Here is a 13,183-nt window from a genome sequence, read left to right as displayed (position 1 = left end):
TTTGACACTATTATTTTTGATTTTCGATATGTTGTTTACTTTCTGAGATATGGGCGATTTTGTCAAAACACGGCAGGTTTTTTGCAAATAATTTTCAAACAATACAATTTCGTCCCACAAACCCACAATATAAATAGAAAGCTTGTAAAAATACCTTTCTAACAAGCTATAGATTGTCTAAATCCGTGCACGAGCAGCGGAGATATTGAACATTTTGTATTTTTAGTCCACGCTTACCAATTTCCCCTAACTAAAAATGAGATTGTTTCATACAGAGTATTGCTTTACTGGTGTTTTAGGGGCAAAACTAAACCGATTTTGAATATCGGGGTATGAAAACACATCTACGTGATTCAAGGAATTCGATGTTGAGAACATTTTGTGAATTACCTTTATAATAAATTAACTATTTCTCAAAAATCAATATATAAGTTCACTTCAAAGACAAAATAATGTGTTGATAAAGAAACAGTGAGTTCTAGTATTTATTCCTTGGATTAGGCATTGCGTTCAATCATGAGGTAAATGTTGGATGATATATCAATACACAGATCAACAATCAATTCACCTAGTAGTGAGATAAAAGATTTCTAATATAATTATACTTGTGGCGTCACCGAAAGCAACTGTATGTTTGAAGCCCAAAAATCTAGCGAAAATTTATCTCTTTTGCAAGATTTAGGTTATACTGGTTATGGCGCAAAAATTACTACTTACATTATTTATGATAAGAATGTAAGAATCAATATATCAAAATAATATACCTATAAAAATAATGTCACTGCATTAACCATCATTTGCCATTCCTCACACGCCCCCCCCCCCCTCCTCCATCTCTTTCTCCCTCCCTCTCTCTCTCTCTCTCTTGCTCTCTCTGTCTCTCTTCTATCGCATCTATCTAACTATTTCTGTATCCATTTCTAAGTTGTGTGATAAGATCTTCTGCCAATCTGAAATATTTATTAATTGTAATTGCGAAGGTTTGAGAAAACAAAACTATGTCTTGTCTGCTGCTACATCAACTCAACTTTAATTCAATTCTATTCAAAGCCTGTATCTACACTATAATTAAGGAAATTCATGGCTATATCAGAAAAATATTTGGCTTAACTGGGTAATATGAAAGTTTGACGATGAAAATTTTCAAAAGAGACATTCCACGTGAAATATTTAAACTATTCGTATCTCTATTGAATTTTGAATGAATTATATGTTCAAAGACTGAAAGCTGAAGCCAGAAGGATTGGACTTGCCACCAACGTTTCGAAGACAAAATACATGAGAGGTTCTAAAGACGACAGTGTGAACCTCCCACCCGAGTTCGGATTGACGGTGAGGAAATCGAGATGGTCGACGAATTCATGTATTTGGGTTCACTGGTAACCGACGACAATGATAACAGCAGAGAAATTCAGAGACGGATCTTGGCGGGAAATCGTGCCTACTTTGGACTCCGGAGGACGCTCCGGTCGAACAAAATTCGCCGGCGCACGAAGTTGATTATCTACAAGACGCTGATTAGATCGGTAGTCCTCTACGGCCACGAGACCTGGACTATGCTCGTGGAGGACCAACGCGCCCTTGGAGTTTTCGAACGAAAGGTTTTGCGTACCATCTATGGTGGCGTGCAGATGGAAGACGGAACGTGGCGCAGGCGAAGGAACCATGAGTTGTATCAGCTGCACATTAGTTGTATTGGTACGAACTTTCATGAAAAATAACGGATCAAAGACCAAAAATATCCACAAATTAGATCCAGGAAAAGAAGTCTCCCAAAGTACCCACTCTCGATGGGGGATGCAACTACAATGTGTCTTCTAACTTATCGTCGTCTATATCTGGATATACTGAGTAGTTTGAACCATTTCTTTTTCACAGTATTGGTCTGCATAGGACTTTTTGATCCATATTTCCTGCACGAGAATTTTGAACGAAACAATATGAAAGCTATAAGGATGAATCGAAAGCAGTCTGCAATCAACTGAATGCACGGCTTTTGTACTATCGACATAACCTAGACATTTCACAACATTTACTTCAATGCAAATAAAAACTTTGAAATATCTACCTGTCTCATTCACGAATCGCATTCTCCCTGTCGTTCTCTGTTCAAGGGACTTGAAAGCACATGTGACCTTGTCTCACTTTACTATATTCAATTGCGCGTTAAAATACTGGATCTGTAAATTCTATTCTGTACATAAATCTTTTTTTCGGGAATATGTGACCAAAAAGTAAACTTCGAATTCCAAAGAAAATTCAACGTTCCAGGTTCCTGAAAACTAATTAAGGTCCAACAATAAAGTAGAAAAACCAGATAATCTTAAAACGAAGCCGTCAAGTAAAAAAGCATGAAAACAAAAGAATAAGACCAGAAAATTGCATTGCATCCATTGCATATTTATTAGCCTTTTCTCAGAAGATGAGATTTTCAAAAACATTTCAAAACTTTCTGATGCAATGGTTCTCAAATTCGTACAATCCGGTTTATTCATTTTTTTATTCAAAAATATTTTTAGCTTCAAATATATGACCATTTCTTTTTAATTAATTATTCCATTCCGCATCTTTTTATTCGTTTTGTTCATCTGCGTTCATTTTACTTATTTTATTCGTTTCATTCTTTGGATTCACTCTGATCAGTTTACTCTTTTTGTGCATTTTACTCATATCATTCATTTAACTTATTTCATTCATTGTTTTCATTGTATGCATTTTATTCATTTTTTCCAGTTTATTCATTTTGTTCAGTTTCTTCATTTAATAATCTGACTACTTTTTCAGTTTTAATCATTCCATCCAAATAATTTATTTGATTCAATTTATTTCTTTATATTAATTTATAACCTTTTACCATTGTTCAATTTTTCATCTTAATCAATGCATTAAATTCTGCTCATTTTCTTCTTTTTATTTATTTTATCACTTCAGCTCATTTTGTTTATTTGATTCGTTTGTTTTATTTATGCATTTCATTTATTTTTTTACTTTATTCATTTTGTTCATCCATTCTTTTTATTCATTTGATCCATTTCATTAATTTGATTCATTGTCTTCACTGGATGAATTAAATCAATTTGATTCATTTAATTCATTTGATTTATTTGATTTATTTGATTTATTTGATTCATGTGATTCATTTGATTCATTTGATTCATTTGATTCATTTGATTCATTTGATTCATTTGATTCATTTGATTCATTTGATTTATTTGATTCATTTGATTCATTTGATTTATTTGATTCATTTGATTCATTTGATTCATTTGATTCATTTGATTCATTTGATTCATTTGATTCATTTGATTCATTTGATTCATTTTATTCATTTTATTCATTTTATTCATTAGATTCATTTGATTCGTTTGATTCATTAGATTCATTTGATTCATTTGATTCATTAGATTCATTTGATTCATTTGATTCGTTTGATTCATTTGATTCATTTGATTCATTAGATTCATTTGATTCATTTGAATCATTTGATTTATTTGATTCATTTGGTTCATTTGGTTCATTTGATTCATTTGATTCATTTGATTCATTTGATTCATTTGATTCATTTGATTCATATGATTCATTTGATTCATTCGGTTCATTTGATTCATTTTATTCATTCGATTCATTTGATTCATTTGATTCATTTGATTCATTTGATTCATTTGATTCATTTGATTCATTTGATTCATTTGTTTCATTTGATTCATTCGATTCATTTGAATCATTTGATTCATTTAAATCATTTGATTCATTTGATTCATTTGTTTCATTTGATTCATTTGATTCATTTGATTCATTTGATTCATTTGATTAATTTGATTCATTTGATTCATTTGATTCATTTGATTCATTTGATTCATTTGATTCATTTGATTCATTTGATTCATTTGATTCATTTGATTCATTTGATTCATTTGATTCATTTGATTCATTTGATTCATTTGATTAATTTGTTTAATTTGATTCATTTGATTCATTTGATTCATTTAATTCATTTGATTCAATTGATTCATTAGATGCATTTTATTCATATCTTTAATTTTATGCATTTAATGTTCAGTCATTCGTTTTATTTCATTCAATTTGTTAGTATGAGTCAATTTATTCTTTTAGTCTTATAACTATTTCTAAATATAATCTTAATTTTTATTTAATAACCTAATCTAATTTGATTCGTGTATATTATAATTTGGATTTACATTAATTTTTCTACTCATTTTATGAATTTAAAAACCTATTATTTCATTTTTTGCTTTACTTTTTTATTTCGGTCGTTTTGTTGATTTCTATAATTTATTCAGTTTATTCGAGATTGTATTCGTGCAAGACTAGAAACTGTTTTCATCCCACCTCTAGTTGGGTGCTTACTTCTCGTGAGTTCTGCAAACTAATCCAATAGTGTGTGAATGTGTAAGAAATGTCTCATCTCACTGCTAGGTGGATTAAATCGGTTTTTTTTTAAATATTTCAATAAAGTAATCATTAGATCAATAATGATAGTGGAGATGATAGTGCTTTCATTAATTTCGAGATCGGTAATTCTTGTGAACTTCTCCCACTGTTTTCACAAATCGGGATTCACCGGAAAATGGTGAAAAGTCATCTCCGGATTTTTCGCTTTACTTTTTATTTACGCAATTTTTGACCTTGCACTCCATGATAATGGATTCACAAAAAAAATTGAAAGTTCAATTCTTGTTTGTTCTTTAAAAAAGTCATGTCATTTCTTGAACTACACCAAGTATTAGTGTGTGTCAATCGAAGAAGTAAGATATAACAAACAAAAAGAAAGAATAAGAAAACATGAATCCGCAGGCCCCGTCCCAGGTTTTGACGTAGATGAATCCCAAAACAGTGTTGCTGAATATACCGATTTATCGATATTTAAACCGATTTTTAATTTCAATGCCAATAAAGTTACTAAAAATACCGATTTCTTTTTTCTTACCAAAAAATAACGATTTCCATATAATAAGATCAATTAATATTACGTATGGGCCTTTTTAGAAAATGGCTTCACCTTTACGCATCAAACCATCCGGAAATTGATTCAGTAATCTGCCAGGTTGCTATCAAAATTTCAAATGAAGCTCAACAACCGATTCTGAAATCGATTGAGCTCGGTAGGTTTGATTACATAACATTAGAATGATCTATAATTTAAAACCAATAATTTGCAGGTAACTTTTGGTTAGCATACATCTTCACACCGATAAATACCTATTTTTTTATTTAGAACTGTACCGATATTAGATTTGTTCCAGTACCAGTAGAAAGTGGAAGTACTCCGGAGCAAACAGAGAGAAAATCGTTCCTATGTTCTCTTCTCTATTTTCTTCTTCCGTTAGCAAACCGGAGTAACAAGCAAGAATTTTTTGCTTCTGTTTGCTCCGGAGCAACTTCTGTGTACTAGAACAAACCTATTATACAAAACCATCTGACAACGCTGCTCTAAAGCTAGGATAGGATCCGCCAGCTCTGTCCCCTGTTTTTGAACCAATTCTGAACCAGCTCGTGATTGGACGAAAGTGACATAGACAAACGTTCGGCTTGGATACTAAAAGTACTAAAGGGCTGCTTGGAAGTGTTGTCGTATTGTGATATAAAACGTAAAACGACGATTGTTTACTGTGTTGTTTTTTTTGTTTTCTCGAGATACCGCTTTCTTTCAATAACGTTCGTCTGTAATTATGAAGTGCAAGGCATTTTCTGGCAGACGAATTCAAACATATTATCCTAAACTGAAGTTCTACAGGTTTCCGAGAGATCCGGTAGCGCGGTGTGCGGATTAATGCGGAAATGTCTCTTTTCGAAGTCTAACCGAGTAACTGACTATTTAGCCTAAGTATGAAAATATTTTCAACTTCATTGTCTTCGTTCCAGCGCCGAGTAAATTGGGAGTATTGTCTATCGCGAGATAATATAGCATTTCGTCGAGTTGTTGCTATATGGGATACACACGTGTGCGGTCGAAACAAAAACAAACGTCAAAATGTTTTCTCACTTGCACTGATGCAAACTAGATGGGCGCGTAATTCAACGCACGGCCCGGTGGCGCATGGCTGAAAAGTCGCAATGTGGATTTAAGAAAAGATTCGCAGTACTTTGGAGCAAACCGTGAGAAAGTTATCCCGGAAATCGCTTCTTGTTCTTCTTTTAGTATTATCGATTCAGTTGAATTTTACAGTTTTCAACTGCATCAATCATCGGTGTAAATAGGAGCGTGTTATTTTCTACTGCTGTTTTTTCCGAAAAAATCACATGAAGTACTGGAACAAACCTATACACCTATACAAACTAAACAAAAATTAAGCCTTGCAAAAAAGTAGTTTTTGAATATTTAAAAACTAAATGCGAACAGAGAAGATTGATCTTGTGAATGAGGTTGCTCGACTCAGAAAGCAACTTACAAAAATGAAGAGCATGGAAATATTTTTCGTAATGGCCAACAACAAATATATATTATTTTGCTTTGCTGTATTCCGATGGAAAACCTGTAATGATCATTTAAATTCGGATATAAAGACTAAATCATTGATTTTTCCCGGAGCGTGAAATTGATACATAATATAGAATATTTTAATCAGAACAATTTAAGTTTTGGACACGACTGTAACAAAACAAATATTTTGGCAACATTGGTCCAGTGGGGGTATGTCGTTTTCAGCAGGGATTGGCAAAATATAAGAAGAAGCCAGCTGGCGGATCCTATCCTAGCTCAAAAGTGAAAAGTGCTCTTCAAACATCGATGACATCTTTTTTGTTTTTTTTTCTGTTTTCTCTACCTATCTTATGTGTATTTCATCCTGCCAAGGAATTCAAACTGAAAAAAAGAAAAAAAAACTACAGTTTAACTTCACCAGGCACAATCATCAGAATGAGATGCAGAAAAATATTAACCCAGAATGGTTTCATTTTACCGTCCAGTATGAAAAACATTTCAAAAATGATAATTATGTATGCCAAAAAGGTTTTGTGCGGATCTGCGAATTAGGTTTTTGTAGAATAATTCGACCAAGGGCTATGATGTAGCAGCGGTGGAGAGTAAGTCCAATCATACGGTTTCATCCCACCCCGGGAGCAGATGTGCGCTGGCGAATGTTCTCAGCCACCTGGAGGAGGAAGTTCAGCGCGGAAGAAATGTTACCAGACTTCGACGATCTGGTATCTGGACTTTTTTGATAATCTCATAGAGATTGGGTGTGCAGATGGGCGGTTAAAGTTCGGGGAGGGAACGACTGGTAAATTTAAGGTAAATTGTTTGGAGTCATTTGTTTTCATTACAACTATTGACGGACGTTTCATTGCAGGATATATATGAAGCTAAAAACACCCACAACAATGGGGTAACTAACATAAAGCTAACCGGTGACAAAGTAATAGTCGCACGGTTAAGTGAACGAATCGATTTTCTAAGACTGGAAACGTACACGTAAGGCTGTCAGATCGATTGGGGATTTACGTCTGCATATGGGCGAAGTAAGTTCTATGTTTCAAGCAATTTTTTAAGCTCACCTAGAGCGCAGACAGATTTTACTTGTTCTTTTAAAATACTGTATATTCTAAGTCATTTAATTTTGAGTCTGTAATGAGTATGTCATCAAGTGCCTTAATTCTTATTCTTTTTTAGCCCACGTACGCACCGGTTCGGCAGGAAGCATTAGTTTACTTCAGCAATCCGCCGGCTCAAATCCGTCCACAGCGTTGCCAGCTCAACATCACGCATCCGAGGAGGAGCTTCGATGTATCCTGGAGTTTCACCAGCAGGGTCACCGGTGACATGTTTGGAAGTGGCGGGCGGTACAGTCATTACTGGCAGCCAGGACCACACTGTTGAAGTGTTCCGGCTCGATAGCCACCTATTGCAGTTCACCCTAAACGGCCATTGCGGTCCTATCACATGTATTTTCATAGACCAGTGGCAGGCCGAGATGAGCGCATCTGGTTGCCAGGATGGTGTGCTATGTGTGTGGGACTTGATACGGTGTATGTCAGTCAAATTTACGGTATGGCCTAAATCTACATAATTAAATTGATTGGTTATTTATAGGTGCCTGTATGTACAAAATTGAAGCCCATGACGACTCAATCGTCCCACTTGCCTGTTCCCCGAGTTACACAATATCGCTCGGACTGAACGAACGAATACGGTTCTGGGATAGATTTCAGGGTCAGCCGCTCAACACCATGACCGTCAGTCATGCATATTCATCGCTTGTGATGCTGACGCCGTCCCCTGACTCGTGACTGGAAAGCCAGCCCGAATAGAAATGCACAACAGTATTACAGCATTTTTTATTGTTATATTACAACGAAAAACAATGTTATTCTGGAAAATTTGCAATGGAAATATAATATTTGTTGTTTCTACATCCAATTTCATTGTAAACTCGATTTTTACATGGAAAAGGGGGGGGGGGGGTCGTTAAGGGATGTAAAAATTGATCTTTTCCCATACATTCTGAAATCAAAAACATCGATTTACATTGTTTTTCCGTTGTAGATTTTGGAGGCATGAAGGACTGCATCATAAGTATATTGATGTTACAACACATGTTGTTGTTAACAAATAAAACTGTTGTAAATTCAATCTGTCTACGATCGATTTCGATATTACTTTCTGTTCGGGAGCTTAGTCGAAGATAACTTTCGTAGACAAATATTCAATCTAGTCTCATCACATTTAGGTTCACTAGTTGTATGGGACGACAATACTGGAGATGTAGCTCGGGAAGTCAGGCTTGACTGTTCCAATTCACAGCTAAGTCCGAAGATTATGCTACCTACCAGTGGTTTGGTAATTTGAGACTACGGAAATCAAATGAGAATCGTTCGTTTCCCACTTGTGGCGGCGGAAAAGTGGTTCGGTCCGGGGAATCGTAATCGACCAGCTAACGAAAACAAATGTACATCAGTAGCCTCTGAACGAAGCCATTGCTAGCACGAGTTTTTGATTTGGAAGGATAATTACTGAGGACCATTCTCACAATAGTATAAAAGTTCTAACCTCAAAAACAGACAACAATAACATGTATTTCTTTCAGAGTTGATAATATCTATTACATGATCAAATGCGTTGATGGGTTAGGCTTTGGATTCGGCTATATTCCATCGTCATTGAAGCTAGATCATAGAATCATGTTAATTTGACAGACTGCTAGTGTTATTAGTAGCACTGAGAACTGACATACAAGTAAAGTTTGCAACTTGTGTAAGAAATAAAACTGTCGCTTTGAAATGACAACAGCAAGTAGCAACTTGCCACTGGCTGGCGCTCCGATCGGCCAGCAGTCGCTATACGGGACTTGTGTGCGAACTTGGATACAATGGTGATTCACGCATACGAACCTGTATGCGATGGTGATTTTCAACGTATTTTTATTTAAATGTTTACACAGGTATTTCAGGAAAGTTTGTTCTAGTTTATATGTCTGTTCTCTGTGTTAGTAGCACAAACAGCTAGCAGCCAAGTTAGTATTGTTCTTTCTGCTTGCAACCAACCTGGTTATATTGATGTCAATGCTAAATTTGCTGTTACAGCTGTATGGTCGCTATACTGCCCCATGTGTTGTGGGATTCGCTATTAACATGGGACAGTTATGCTTAGAGCACCAGATTCGAAAAGCGACCAATTTTGGCCAATCACTGGAGACAAAATCACGCGTAACAATTAATAATAAATTAAGTTGTTGCTGAGTAATTTTTGTTGTACATGAATAAAACATACCGATTTCCTCGTTAGCTATGGCTAAATAACCATTAGGAAGGTTATGAGTTTATTGTTATCGCATTTATAATCGTTTATAATACTTTCGAGTGATCGATTTTAAAGATACGACTCGCACTTTAACCACCCCTTCACCGCGCCATCAAAATAAAAATAAGTCATACTCCTAATGAACTAATATTTATTAAAACATTTACCAAATAAAAACATAGACCTGATAGTTCGTTTTCAAAAAACACCGAAGCACAGTGAGTTGGTGTCAATGCTCTATCTTTGATCCTAGTGCTGCAGGATTGGGCCAACATTTATACTATTTTTATTCTATCAACTTCAAGGAAAAAGTATCACGTGAACGCTATGTACATATATGGACTTCTAAATTTGGTAATTATTCCGAATCACACTCGGCCTGGCCTTGGGTACAAGATAACTGCTTGATCTCCCACGAGCATGGTCCTGCCGGAGTGTCTGCCTCGCCCGATACCGGGGCAGCCTGTCCTAGCGAGGCTGCCTCTTGTGAATCGGAACCGCTGAACATTCCGATGAGGGCATGTCCAATGGTGTTACTGACAGAGCCGATCGCTACACTGCCAACAAATAAAATAGCTTTCTTCAACGAATCGTGGACAAGAAAAATCCAAATGCCAAATTTAACGGAACATTGCCTAATGACGTCAAATAAAAATGAAAGCCTAGCGAACTTGTCAATACAAGATATTCGCATTTAAAAGTGAACCAAATCAAGTTTCTCATACTGTGGTCGAATAAAAAAAAAATCCAAGTCTATGTAAACAAGCTCTGCGAAATGTCATAAAAGTGAGGCTAAACATTTTCATCCAATGTTCTACAGCGAGAGCTTCATTTTAGTTTTTTTACATTGCTGATGAATTTTGTACTGCGATTCACCACTTCATTTACCGCGTTGCCAAGAACTTAAGTGAAAATATTCAAAGCAGTGCTGCCTAAACGCACATTTTAAGTCCCACCATTCTTGCTGAGGTGAAAAAAATATTCAACATTCTTGCATATTTCAAATTTTACAAAATCATTAAAAAATCATGATAGCTCCTAAAAATCTCATTTTTACGGAAATGTTGTTATAAATGTGTAATCTTTCGATTAAAAATAGGAAAAACAGGTGTTAGGTCGGACGAGAAAGGTCTATTGTGTGTTCTATTGCAGCTGCTACGCTCCACCAAGGTGGCCCATAGAACAGTTCAACCAGATGATCGACAGGCTCTCGTCAGACCTAGTAGGCCGGAAACCGGTAGTCATAGCGGGAGACTTTAACGCTTGGGCAGTGGAGTAAGGTAGCCGCTGTACAAATAGCAAGGGCCAAGCGCTAATGGAGGCGCTTGCGAAACTCGATACTGTACTAGCTAGCAATGGCTCCGCTAGTACATTCCGTAGAAACAAGGTGGAGGCGTGGATTGGCGTAACTTTTGCCAGCCCGAGTCTGGTTCCAGGCATGGAATGGAAGGTAGACGAAGGCTATACCCATAGCGATCATTTATCAATCCGTTTTTGGATCCATTATGGTGTGCAGCATCCGAGGGCGGAAGATCCCTGTCAGGTACGCTAGTGGAAGTCCAATCACTTTGACAGCGAAGCTTTCACCGCGGTCCTGGGACTGGAGGCCAACACCTACAGTCTAAGCGGGGATGCGCTGGTAGCTGTTCTATCACGCGCGTGCGATGCCACTATGCCGAGAAAAACCCTGCCAAGAAACGGCAGATGCCCGGTATACTGGTGGAGTGCCGAGATTGCAGCTCTACGGTCAGCCTGCCTCAGAGCTAGACGTAGGATGCAAAGAGCTCGCACCGAGGATGCAAGAGAAAACCGCCGTGAAGTGTTTCGAGCTGCGAAATTGGTCCTTAACAAGGCCATTAAAAGCAGCAAGAGAGCGTGTTTCGACAACCTGTGTGAGAGTGCCAACGCGAATCCGTGGGGTGACGCCTACAGGATTGTGATGGCCAAGACCAAAGGGGGCTCTTCGCCCCCAGAACTGTCTCCGGACCGGTTGGAGACGATTATCGAAGTACTCTTCCCGTCTCGAGCCACAAGCCCCTGGCCACCTGCACTACGCGACAGTGCGGGCACGGCCGAAATGGTGGCTCCGGTGACGAATGAAGAACTACTCGCAGTGGCTAAATCCCTAGCAATGAACAAAGCTTCAGGGCCGGATGGAGTTCCAAACAACGCTCTCAAGGCAGCGATCATAGCGAACCCGAACATGTTCAGGCTAGCTATGCAGAGATGCCTTGACGAGTGCCGTTTCCCCGATAGATGGAAAAGGCAGAAATTGGTGTTATTTATTTCATGGACTTGTTGACTTTTCTCGGTGAAAATGAAAACTCCAAATTTTCCCATTACTACACGTAACGTTTCGGCTTACTGCTCTTCAGCCATCGTCGGACGCCTACAAACATTTATTTAGCATTAACGTTAACATCAATTTGTTCACAAAAAATTACAAAGCTAGCATTCACAAATTAAACACAATTTACAATTAACTCACATAAACTTATATCACGCATCTCCATTCACTCTCGTTCACTCTCCACCGCTAGGCGGGCGATCACTCTTCGACTGTCTGCGTTCCTCGCTATTCAAACACTGTCGAAGCTTGGTGACCAGACCGTCGTATGTTGTGCAGAACGTTCCACATTCTCTTTGTAGGTTCACCGTTTTTTCCTCGCCGAGAATTTTGATGTGAAACATCTCTGCAGTTAGTCTGTTCTCCTGGTTTTCGATTCGTTCCAGTATCCGGGTGTTGTCGAAATCGAAGATGTGTCCTTCTTGCAATGTGTGTTGGGCTAAACCAGTTCTCGCATCTTTTTTCTTCGCGTCGTTCTTGTGTTCCGCTACTCTCGTTTCCAGCCTTCTCCCCGTTTGTCCTACATACGTTTTGCCATCGCCTGTTCCACACGGAATCGAATACACCACGTTCTTCTGTTTCCCTGGTGGGATCGGGTCTTTCAGTTTGGAGAAAATTCTGTTTTTTATTTTATCTTTTGGCTTGAAAGCAAGTTTTGTATCGTGTTTTCTCAGAATTTTCTCTAGTTTTTCACTGAGTCCCGGGACGTATGGCACAGCTACATATGCTATTTCAGCAGTCGCATCTTTATTCTGCTGTAGGCCATTATAGTGTTTATGGACCCGATCTTTCAGAATTTTGCGAACAAACCAGTAGGGGTAATGGTTTATTCGCAATATCTTTTTGGCTGTTTCGATTGCCGCTGGTCGGTTTTTACAGTCGGAGAGCTTAACTGCTCGATCTACGAGTGCAATTGCCGTGTTGCATTTATGCGAATAGGGACTCTCTGAATTGAAATCCAGATATCTACCATCCGCTTGTTTGGGTAGCCAAACTCTTTCGATGCGATCATGGTTTCTGGTTAGCATCATGTCAAGAAATCTCAATTTCCCGTTGTCCTCCTCTTCAATGGTGAACTG

At 37.5% G+C, this 13,183-nt stretch overlaps 1 protein-coding gene and 1 long non-coding RNA gene across 2 annotated transcripts in view; both read left to right on the top strand.

The window, feature by feature from the left end:
* The window catches only part of LOC131678444 (inaD-like protein), a 1,280,364-nt gene that overhangs the window by 712,383 nt on the left and 554,798 nt on the right, over nt 1–13,183 (top strand). The gene's annotated exons all lie outside the window — the stretch shown is intronic.
* LOC131678445 (uncharacterized) lies at nt 4,302–11,527 on the top strand. The gene is made up of 4 exons (XR_009303656.1): nt 4,302–7,252; nt 7,311–7,479; nt 7,631–7,986; nt 8,051–11,527. It is a non-coding gene; the product is annotated as an uncharacterized LOC131678445 (long non-coding RNA).

The sequence above is a fragment of the Topomyia yanbarensis genome, chromosome 2 (genome assembly GCF_030247195.1).
Source record: "Topomyia yanbarensis strain Yona2022 chromosome 2, ASM3024719v1, whole genome shotgun sequence".
In the NCBI taxonomy this organism is placed as follows: Eukaryota; Metazoa; Arthropoda; class Insecta; order Diptera; family Culicidae; genus Topomyia; species Topomyia yanbarensis.
The sequence above is the reverse complement of the archived record's forward strand: the minus strand, read 5'-3'. Positions and strand labels throughout refer to the sequence as shown.